We start from the raw sequence: 12,531 nt of genomic DNA, 5'->3' as shown, positions 1-12,531 counted from the left end.
GACAGCCACTCAAGTCACAAAATAAAAGCAAGTCTTCTGGTCCAGACTGTATACCAGTTAGGTTCCTTTCCGAGTATGCTGATGCATTAGCTCCATACTTAACAATCATACACAACAGTTCGCTCGACGAAAGATCCGTACCCAAAGACTGGAAAGTTGCACAGGTCACACCAATATTCAAGAAAGGTAGTAGGATTAATCCACTAAATCACAGGCCCATATCGTTAACGTCGATATGCAGCAGGATTTTAGAACGTATATTGTGTTCGAACATTATGAATTACCTCGAAGGAAACGGTCTACTGACACGCAGTCAACATGGGTTTAGAAAACGTCGCTCCTGTGAAACACAACAAGCTCTTTATTGACATAAAGTGCTGAGTGCTATTGACAAGGGATTTCAGTTCAAGCGGCTCGTAGTGAAATTGCGTGCTTCTGAAATATCGTCTCAGTTATGTGACTGGATATGCGATTTCCTGTCAGAAAGGCCACAGTTCATAGTAACTGACGGAAAGTCATCGAGTAAAACAGAAGTGATTTTAGACGCTCCCCAAGGTAATGTTATAGGCACTTTGCTGTTCCTCATCTATATAAACGATTTGCGAGACAATCTGAGCAGCCGTCTTCGGTTGTTTGCAGATGACGCTGTCGTTTATCGACTAATAAAGTTATCAGAAGATCAAAACTAAACTGCAAAACGATTTAGAAAAAATATCTGAATGGTGCGAAAAGTGGCAGTTGACCCTAAATAACGAAAAGTGTGAGATCATCCAAATGAGTGCTAAAAGGAACTCGTTAAATTATGGTTACACGATAAATCAGTCTAATCTCAAAGCCGTAAATTCAACTAAATAGCTAGGTATTAAAATTACGGACAACTTAAATTGAAAATGACACACAGAAAATGTCATGGGGAAGGCTAACCAAAGGCTGCGTTTTATTGGCAGGACACTTAGAAAATGTAACAGACCTACTAAGGAGACTGCCTACACTATGCTTTTCCGTCGTCTTTTAGAATACTGCTGTGCGGTGTGGGATCCTTACCAGATAGGACTAACGGACTACATCGAAGTTCAAAGAAAGGCAGCACGTTTTGTATTATCGCGAAATATGGGAGAGAGTCTCACAGAAAAGATACAGGATTTGGGTTGGCTCTGAGCACTATGGGACTTAACATCTGAGGTCATCAGTCCCCTAGAACTTAGAACTACTTAAACCTAACTAACCTAAGGACATCACACACATTCATGCCCGAGGCAGGATTCGAACCTGCAACCGTAGCGGTCGCGCGGTTGCAGACTGAAGCGCCTAGAACCGCTCGGCCACCCCGGCCGGTCAGGATTTGGGCTGGAAATCATTAAAAGAAGGCGTTTTTCGTCACGACAGAATCTTATCACGAAATTCCAATCATCAACTTTCTCCTCCAAATGCAAAAATATTTTGTTGACACCGACCTATGTAGGGAGGAACGATTACCACGATAAAATAAGGGAAATCAGAGCGCGCTATACGAGAATGGAATAATAGAGAATTGTGAAGGTTGTAAGGTGAGTTCAAATGGTTCAAATGGCTCTGAGCACTATGGGACTCAACTGCTGTGGTCATAAGTCCCCTAGAACTTAGAACTACTTAAACCTAACTAACCTAAGGACAGCACACAACACCCAGCCATCACGAGGCAGAGAAAATCCCTGACCCCGCCGGGAATCGAACCCGGGAACCCGGGCGTGGGAAGCGAGAACGCTACCACACGACCACGAGATGCGGGCAGGTTGTAAGGTGTCAGACAAATCCAACACCTTCCATGAAAACCCTGACATGATAAGCAAATCCAGTGGTATGTCACATAGCTCCGAATAAATCGTGACATTAAATTAACCAAAGTAATACCAGTAACGAGTGAGCAAATGGAATACCACAGACTAACACAAGAATCCCTAAATGCATGTCATACCTTCCCACCGTGAGACAGACGCAGTTCCGAGGGGAGAAACGAGAACAGAAGCCGAGAGCAGAACCGTGTTAAGCTAGAAGGCCCTACGAGAAGGGACGGACACCCACGTCGTCAGCTAACCACCAGGACCACCCTCCAGCCCCTGTTAAAAGCTAGAGCCCTCCAGAAGAACAGTATAGATCTTACGATAACACTAAACGGGAGACACCAGCCGCAAGTTTTAGCGTGAGACTTTTTCGCGTGTCTGTTACGTTGCAAACGTTAAAAACATTGCCCCACCACGAAAAGTGTAACGTTTCTCATTGGATAGACAGAATTTTTGTAGGCGGAGCTTAAGGTTAACATTGAGACCCTGACTGGTCAGATGAAAACAAAGCCAGACAGTTTTTTTTTAAACCAACTTCGGTAAATTGTAGTAAGGAGAAGTTAGGAGAGAGTTGCTTCCGAGACGGCGAGCTGTATAGAGCTGCGTCGCCCGCCGCCCTCTGACGCTGCATAACCAACGACAAGGTAATGAACGCACGCGATGCCGAATTTTTGAGCGCATAAGGCTTCACTCAGAAGTGCAGAAGTCTCATCTGTTACATCCTCGTTTTGCGTAATACTAGTGTCGATCGTCAATTAAAGCTCATGGTATTCACATTTGCTACGTGAAGTAAGAATCTGAAACGGGATGTTTTTTTTGTTACATAATTATTGAGAAGCTACATCAGACACTGTACTTTACAACAAGTTAAATAAGTAATTAAAGATAATTGAGGGTCACTGTAGACCATTTTGATAGTTTCCTCTTCGATGAAACTTAACTTAAATCTAGATTATAGATGTGACTTGGCATAGGTTATCCTTCGATCCATTGTAGAACTTGGAAACCCATTCAGGGAATATTCGTTCACATTTTTGTTGAACGCAGTTGGTTTTTATCATCCTGTATTAAAAGATTTCCTTTTATCAATAGTGCAATTTATAAACAATGTTTTGTGAGTAGAATAAAATTTCCAATGGTAAACTTAAGTGCTTTTTCGACGTTATTTTACCAGCTCACTAAAAATTGGAAAGCCTTGAACCCCTTCCACTAAATTTGGTTAGTATTAAGATTCTTTTACAGGGAGTGCAGTGTGTAACGCCTGCGCTCGGGCGTACGTTAACTATTTAAAGCCAGTACTATGGTAAGTTGACGGGTTTCACCTTATAAGAAAGGATTTTAGTAAATATGTTGACCGCGTGTACCTGAATGGAGGCAAAATCAGACTTACACCCACTCAGTAACAACAAGGATACGTCAAGCAAGTCTAAAGTGTAACTACACGTTAGAATGGACAAGAAACATACACAGCAGATGCTACCAATTGTTAATAATACGGTCGCCAGCCTAATTAGGCATTAAGTGAGTTTTTTCATTGTACAAGTGGATGTACGTACAAGCATAACAACACGTAGTAATACTGCATTAAATGGTAAATTTTAGAACCAGAAAAATCTTCTGAACTAATATTTTCACTTTCTGTACTAATTTGGACAAGCTGTTAATACACAACATTACACTATAACGATTACTACAAACTACGTTTTGTCTATTGATCCGACTGAAATCGGGCATAGGTTACCCTAGAAACAGGACTTTTGAAACACACATACAATGTCAATTTTAAGAGGGTAAAACACTGATAAATTTAGGTTTTATATTGACTTTAACTTTGCTGGTCAAAGCAGTTCAGTACACTTCAGGATTAAAATGAATAGAAAAAAAAGGAGAAGGGGGGGGGGGGACCCTGAAACTGTTATGATCACTGTAGTGAAAGTTTGATCATTGAGAGCCTTAAGCATTCTAGATTTCCAATATATGATTTACCACTCTTTTTGTCTTATTTCTTGCTCATTTAACTACCGTTATTTTCGTCTCAATTTAAATAAACTTCATTACTAATCCAATTTCAATATTATCTTCCAACTTGGTCAGACCTATATTATTCGTCCAGTATTTCATTAACAATAAAGTTCTTTAAACATCATTCTAACATTGATAGGTCTGCAGGTAATTATTATTAACATAAACTTTAAATCTTCATCTTGGGACACTCGGATTGCACAAATGCGGAAAGGACCCTGTCTAGGTTAGTTGTGAGGATAATTAATTGATAGGACAGTTCAGGTAAAATTTAAGTTATTATTGAACAGTATGTAGCAAAAGTGACACTGGTCCACACGAATACAGTACTGAAAGTTTCAACCTGTTCGTATCGATGAGGCGGTCGGCAGGCGGCGAGACGGCGAGGCACAAAGCACACGTGCAATTACAGCAATGGCTCATGAAATATCGGCACTTTACTTCTTCATGGCGTCGCAATGCTTTTCCATTTAGTGCCTATGGAATATTGTCATGCTGTATAGACGTCGGAAACAGCGCATCCGAGGCTCAACGAAACCACTTCTTCCAGGAGAGCCTCCTCGATCCAGCACGTGTTTCTCAGATCGATGCCCAACTCCGACTACTCTGCTGAGCCCGTTATGCCGTGCAGCGCCCGTGTGCATTTTCCCGCGCTCGCCTACCTCCACCTTTTCCTGCTCCTTTACAGACAGGGTATTCACCAAAGGTTTTACATTCCACATATTCTAATACATTGCCTACGTATGGACCAGGCGTACAAATACAACTTTCACATCTTACAATAGTTTCAACATTAGGTACACTTCCCTTCGATTACAACATTACTTGAAATTTGACATAAATATTAAAATTTACATCGAAATTTGTTTATAGCTTTTTCAACATAATGTCATGAAACAAAAAAGAAATGAAACCAGAATATCGATTATACTAATTTACCGAAATTCAAAAGAAAAAAAATTTATTACATATACAGTAGGATAACGTTAGTGTTGTTACAAGTGGAGCTGACGCTGAAATCATTAAGTATTTGGTTATATCATCGCTAGTCTCACTGAACTCTTCTGAACTCTACATGTCATGTGTGGTCTGGCGTCTCCTTACCAGCAACAGGTCCCAGGTTCAAATTAGTCAATTCCCTAAAAAAACACGCTCAGAGCGTCGCTGCGCGAAAGTGGTAGGGAGACACGACGTAGAACAACAGACACCACGCAGAATGTTAGAAGGTGCTTCTATGAACACTCTGCCAGGCACTTAAATGTGATTTGCGGAGTATCCATGTAGATGTAGATGTGGAAAACCAGAACAGAAGAAAATCGAAGCGTCTGCGATGTGGTGTTATAGAAGAATGTTGGAAATCGGTAGGCTTGTAAGGTAAAGAAAAGAACATATGGAAAACATTGACAAGAAGAAGGGACAGGGTGTTGGGACTTGTGTTAAGGGATCAAGAAATGACTCCACGGTACTACGTAGAATTGTGAAAGTAAAAACTCTAGGGGAAGACAGAGATTGGGATACATCCAGAAAATAATTGAAGACGTAATGGGCGAATGATACTCTGAAATGAAGACGCTGACGCAGGAGAGGGAGTCTTGACAGGCCGCATCAAACAAGACAGAAGACTAACGTGTATGTACATAAGAAAAGAAAATAGTTCGATTGTGGGAGCGTGATCTATATTCTGTGTAGCTCATTAATTACTTAGTTTGCTACGCAACTGCGTGTTGCTCACTTTGGTTATATCTGCGGCTTCGTATTGCAACGCTGACTGATTACGAAAGCTGTTCAGATAAGCAGATCTTACTGCGCTAGCTCCATACTGCTTTCCATAATTTTTGATGCTCTCACTGCTTCAGTGTCAGTTTGTAATTAATTTTAATTACACAGGACTTTGCTCTCTGTTAATCTCCTCGTGATTTGTGGCAATCGTTAGAGCAAATAAATAACTGTTAATCTCAGTCTTGACTTAGGCTTACAGAAGTTTAACTTGTTCTGCAACTTATCTTTGTTAAGAGGTTCGTTAAAACACAAACATTGCCGGTTCGTTCATTTCACTGTATTGGTGTCGTCTTCGTGTATAGTGGCCTACTGCCAGAATAGCTTACCTTTTGTATTGTCAAAGCTTGTCTTGCATCAGTACATCGTGCCCTTAGTTATTGTTATGTGAAAGCAACGAGCATTACAAGCGTTGGACTTGCATCACTGACACAGAAGCTATAATGCTTCAATGCATACAAATGTTCGTAGTTTAGATTAACTCGACCTAGCGCTGCATTTCCCACAAACTTGAATCTTTACATAAACGGTCACTCATTTCTAACCAATTCTCCGAGTATCATTAAGGCAACGGTCAACCAAATAATTTCCATTTTGCTTGCCGCAGTTTCGCGTGTTTTTCATCTCAGTGTGTAATGGAACGTAAAACACGTCTGAAATTAACTTCATATTTCCAGTGATACTGTATTCATTTTCGCTTACGTATCTAAAAATATTATTTAATTGTGAACCCGCAGTGCAAATTATAACTTTTATTGGACCTCAGCTTTGGCTTGGCTTTATCGGTCGAGTGCACAATTAATATTCTCTGTCCAAGAGAAATAATTGCACAATCAAAACTGTAATTGTAATAACTCGCTATTGAACGAAAGAGAGAGTATTTTTTGACTGCAGAGAATTTTATGTAACTCTCGGAAATTATATCGAGGCTTGGATTCCAGTTATTGCACGTTATACATCTACCGGCCTAGAGGTAATGTTAAGGGTGACTGAGAAGAGAGTACAGTGATAAGATAAATTAACAGTGACGCTGCAAGGCTGTATTTTCATTAATGGCAGTAAAGTTATGGGATAGATTTTACGTTATGCAAAGTACAGGTTATGTTACTGGGAAATTATAGTTTATCTTCAAAACAATTGTACGATTCACACTTGAATATTGCTGAAAGGAGCAGACCAATATTAGGTCCATCGTTAGCGGCTGACAGATTGTAAAAGAAATCTTGAAAACTCTTCACTGGCAGATACTCGGAGAGAGACGTCATACCTGTCGACAGAACCTGCTTAGTTCACGTCGTCTTGCTTGGAAGAAACTTGGAATATTGTTTAGTCTGCTTTGTATCTATACAGTAGAAATCGTACTGTTAAAGTTAGGCAAGCAGCTGTTACAAAGACGCGCAAGCATCTTCTGTCCACGAAAGGCATGGGAAGGAACCTTCGTACACTCTCTGATCAAGTTAATGTGTCCCCTGTCACAAGCCTGAAGAATCACCTTCTAGAAGACCGACCACTTCAAGACGTGCAGAAACAGAGTGAGTGACGTTTTGGGAGGTACTGACAGGGATGTGAAGCCGTGCCGATCCCAGTGCAATAGCCGGCTGCGCTAGGTTTCTCGGTTGAGGATCTATGGCGCATTGAGCCCAATCGAGGTGGTCTCACAGATTCTCGATTGGGTTTAAATCCGGGGAGCTTGGTGGCCATGGGTGTATGGTAAACGTATTCTAGTGCTCTTCGAACCATGCATGGACACTGCGAGCTGTGTTACACGTTGCATTGCCGTGCCCGTAGAAGCCATCGTGGTGACGGGAAACGAAGTGTAGTAGGGGTGGGCATGACCCCCCCCCCCCCCCCAAAAAAAGAGATACATACTTGACCCATTGACACCTGGTAGTCAAGGAAGTCAGGATTCGGTTATGATTGCGGACGGGCCCGTAATCAGTTACTGTTGGTTCCATTTTGCAATTGCACACATTTCTTTTAAAAGGGCAATTCCAGGCTCAGCAATAAATAAAGATATCAGGCGTTATTAATGAAGGAATAAACAACTGTGTAATTAATAGTGTTTTCAGTGCGTTACAATTTACCAAACGAGCATAAAATACAGACACAGCAAATAATGTTTTAAAAACAAGCCAATGTGAACCCAATTATAATTTTAAGGCAAGTAACCACAGTCGCGGCTGAAGGCCTTTAACGCCAAGAACGGCGATTATAAAAAATATAACAAACATAACGTAAAATAATTTAAAAGACAGGCAACTGATCACCAAACGAGTGACACAAAATGATGGTAAACTTGGTAGCACAACCATTTAAACCTGCTGTAACGCCAAGAATGGCAATTATATAAAAATTTTCGAAACATACAATAAAACAGCAAATACAATAATAAAACACAAGGGACAGTCACAGACGGTGCACCAGGAATCGAGCTCTGAGTAGGTCCGGCAAAAAAAAAAAAAAAAAAAAAAAAAAAGAGCAACTTTCACAAGCGATGAGATAGGCAGCCAAGACTTACATTCACTTCACAAGATGGTAACTCAGACTAGTGGCAGTCTAAAGAATGACTAATGATAATCTTGCTGCAGCTACTTGACGTCCAATAAACCAAATGCAGCCAGCCGGGGTGGCAGAGCGGTTCTAGGCGCTACAGTCTGGAACCGCGCGACTGCTACAGTCGCAGGTTCGAATCCTGCCTCGGGCATAGGTGTGTGTGATGACCTTAGGTTAGTTAGGTTTAAGTAGTTCTAAGTTCTAGGGGACTGATCACCTCAGAAGTTAAGTACCATAGTGCTCAGAGCCATTTGAACCATTTTTGAAACCAAATGCAAAGACGTAAAAATACGCGAAAGCTGGAACCGGCGGTCTGGACTACGCCCGCAGAATACTGTGCTTAGTGCGCCCGGAACGAGAAAGGAACCATTACCACCAGAATAGAAGAGTCACCAACCAACCTACAATCAAGAAAGCTGTCAAAACTACACACCTCAGCGGACAGCAGCGGCAAGGCGAGGAAACGTACACTGCCGTTACATACACTAACCCCCAGGCAGGTAACCTGGGCGTTAGCGTCCACGAGGTAGGAAACATACCGCTGGTTGAACTTAACAGATTGTAAGAAGTTCAATGTAATAAATAGTAATTAGAAGTCCAGCAAAGGCTAATCAGATCCGTCTTCCCCAAGTACTCCACTCGCTGCCCTGCACCTCGGCAACACTATGAGCAGCAACACGAACCAAAGTCACTGGAGAATCGCAAGATCTCACAGTGGTCGAGGTTTCTCTACTTGAATCCAAAGGCACTAAAAACTTGCAGGATCCCGTTTAGGACGAGGTCGTGCACCCTCGTGACCCCAGGCCTTCGATCCAGCAGTCCATGTGCGCCGCCAGCAGTCCCGGCGTTTTCGCGCTCTGCGCGGACCTAGCTCCTCCTGAGTCCCCAACCGAACTGCACAGTGATTCAACCCGGATGAACAACGACGTCGCCCCAAAGACAGAGCTACCGTTGCTACATATCGATAACTGCCGCTGCTGCCGCTAGCGGACAGGCAACGCTTGCGAAATCAAGTGCCGTGAGTCAACACGAGAACAAGACAAACAACTGCAACCATGTCAACTAAACGATACGGTCGGGACTCCAACAGAGGGTGGAAACCTACAAACAGCACCGACGCGATCTGCAGTCACTGGAGAATCGCAAGATCTCACAATGGTGGTTTCTCTACTTGAATCCAAAGGCACTCAAACTCTGCAAGATCCCATTTACGACGAGGTCGTTCACCCTCGTGACCACAGGTCTTCGATCCAGCAGTCCATGCGCGCCTCCAGTGGTCCCGGCGTATTTGCGCAATGCACGGACCTAGCTCCTCCTGAGTCCGCAACCGAACTGCACAGTGACTCAACCCGGATGAACCACGAGGTCGCCCCAAAGACAGGGCTACAGTTGCTACATATCGATAACCACCGCTGCTGCCACTAGCGGACAGGCAACGCTTGCGAAACCAAGCGAAAAGAAGACAAACAACCGCAATAATGTCAACTAAACGATACGGTCTGGCCTCCAACAGAGAGTGGAAACCTACAAACAGCGCCGACTCGAGCCGCAGCACGATTCACCCATTCTGCCTTCCAGAATTACGAAATCACCCACGGAATGCCAAGAAACCATTGGCAAGGACATAACGCTCGTTTTGAAACGTCCCCTTAGAACAATTTATACAGGACTGTGCTTAAACTGACACACAATATTTTTAGCGCAACGCAATCTGACTTTCAGAAATCCCTACAAAGGAATGGCCCTGACTAACATTAACCTATACCTTTCACAAATCACATACCTCACAAAAATCTTCGTTACTCGAACTACTGCAATACGGCGAGCGCCACTACTGCCAGCTAAATAAAAGATTCAAACTACAGAAGTCACTAACTACTGATAGGCATAGTTAGCAAATGAAAGATGTTAATAGAGAACAAACAATGTATTTACCTTAATAATCATAATATATATAGTACTTCATGACATCCAGTGTTACAAATTTCAAAACTCCGCCATTTCTCTCCCCACATCCACCACTGCTGGCGGCTCACCTCCAACTGCGCAATGCTACGCGCTGTTCACATCCAGCTGCCGCTGCCCAACACTACAATGGCAGACAACAATGCAAACTAGCCACAGACTGCACACAGCACAGCCAGTGATTTTCATACCGAGCGCTACGTAACGTTGCCGATAAGAAAACATAAACAGCCTACTTACAGTTTCTCCTGCGTGAACCCTTGCAAAGATCGTTGCAGGGTGCTTGCTTTCAGACGTTTAACGCCAATGGAGCACAAAACGTGGTTTACCTCAAAAGACCACCTTCCGCAACTCATTGGACGTACAGTGGCGGCAGTGACGTGCAAATTTCAGGTTTCATCGCCAATGAACAGCGATCATCGTGGGAGCATGAACCAGGCACCTGCTACAGAGGCCCACAAGCAGCAACGTTCACTGAACGATAGTTGAGGAGACACCGCTGGTAGCCCCTTGGTCCATTTGGGCTGTCAGTTGCTCAACAGTTGCACATCTATTCGACCCAACACATGTCCGCAGCCGCCGTTCGCCCCTGCCATGGTGCATCACGCTTGCCTCGGCGCCGATTTTGGATAGCGACATTTTGCCGAGCACTCATGACTTTAACCACGGCGGCACGCGAACAGTTTATAAATCTAGCCGTTTCGGTAATGCTTCCACCCTTGGCCCGAAAGCCAATGATCATTCCGATTTGGACGTAGGTAAGCCGCTCCGTTTCCGCATTACGACAACGGCTGCACCATTTTTCGCGTCGCTCCGACGCGGTTTGTAGCTACACCTTCAACTGTTAGTTCTGGAATCTAGTGTTTGTGAGTGGTTATTGCACGGTGACATCGAACACAGGCGGTGGTCACATTAATGTGACTGGACTGCGTGTACGTCACAGCAAAAAGTACCCATAGCCACCCATTTCACGATTATTGGTAGAGTATAGATGTAAATGTAGAATTTAAAAGATCTAAGCTACCGCGCAGCTTCATGAAAGACGAAGCGTACTAATGTTTTGGAGCGTGCAAGGAACGAAAGCAGACGTATGCGGACTCTGACGGGCCATATTGTGATTGCGACAAGCGCTAATTCACCGTCAGTGGTTACTATACAACGCTTATTATTTATGTCAACCTCTGTATCGTTTACCGTCACCTTCATGATACTGAAGCCCAAACAGGAGTGTTTCATGACTTCTGAGCTAGATAACGGGAATATTTCGCCATTATCTTCAAGGCAAATGGTTTCGCGAGTTCAAAAGGCCCCTATTTTACAATCGAATGTACTCTGTTAAGAATCAATAGTTTTAAGCTTGAAACGTCCCCTTAGAAAAATTGTACAAGACTGTGTTTAAACTGACACACAATATTTTTTAGCGCAAAGCTATCTGACTTTCAAAAATCCCTGCAAAAGAATGGCCCTGACTGACATTAACCTATACGTTACACAAATCACTTACCTCACAAAGATCTTGGTTACTCGAACTACTGCAATACAGCGAGCGCCACTACTGCCAGCTAAATAAAAGATTCAAACTACGGAAGGCACTAACTACTCATAGGCATAGTTAGCAAATGAAAGATTTTAATAGAGAACAAACAATGTATTTACCTTAATAGTCATCAAAAGTCATAATATATATAGCAGTTCATGACATCCAGTCTTACAAATTTCAAAACTCCGCCATTTCTCTCCCCACATCCACCACTGCTGGCGGCTCACCTCCAACTGCGCAACGCTACGCGCTGTTCACATCCAGCTGCCGCTGCCCAACACTACAATGGCAGACAACAATGCAAACTAGCCACAGACTGCGCACAGCACAGCCAGTGATTTTCATACAGAGCGCTACGTAACGTTGCCAATAAGAAAACATAAACAGCCTACTTACAAGCTGTATGCGAGAGTCGGTCTGAAATAAGTTCCACTGATTTACAAAGTTTGGCTAGTATACAGGATTTCTGTATCAGCCTCATTTTGTTTGTGTCAGATACTGTATATAACACTTTCTGGTGGTGCGTAAGAAAACATCTACAGCAGTTTTTTTTTACTGATGTGGTGGTTGAAAGCCAATGAAATCAAGACCCCACTTGCAATCTTCTTTGGTTGGACAGATTGCTAGTTTCGGCTACGAATGTAGCCACTTTCAGATCTAAGATACAAAAGTCTTTTTCTTATGTTAGCAGCATACAACGGCTTACAGAACTGGCCATGATATTTTAGCAGAGTTCAAGCATTATACACGTATTAACTACAGCATACAAGAGTACAACATTCTTGGTTAGTGTCGGTGCCATTATGCCTTTACACATGGTTAAAATCTTTCTTAAAATGACAACAACATCCATAC

This window comes from Schistocerca cancellata, chromosome 9, assembly GCF_023864275.1.
Source record: "Schistocerca cancellata isolate TAMUIC-IGC-003103 chromosome 9, iqSchCanc2.1, whole genome shotgun sequence".
Taxonomy (NCBI): Eukaryota; Metazoa; Arthropoda; class Insecta; order Orthoptera; family Acrididae; genus Schistocerca; species Schistocerca cancellata.
The sequence above is the reverse complement of the archived record's forward strand: the minus strand, read 5'-3'. Positions refer to the sequence as shown.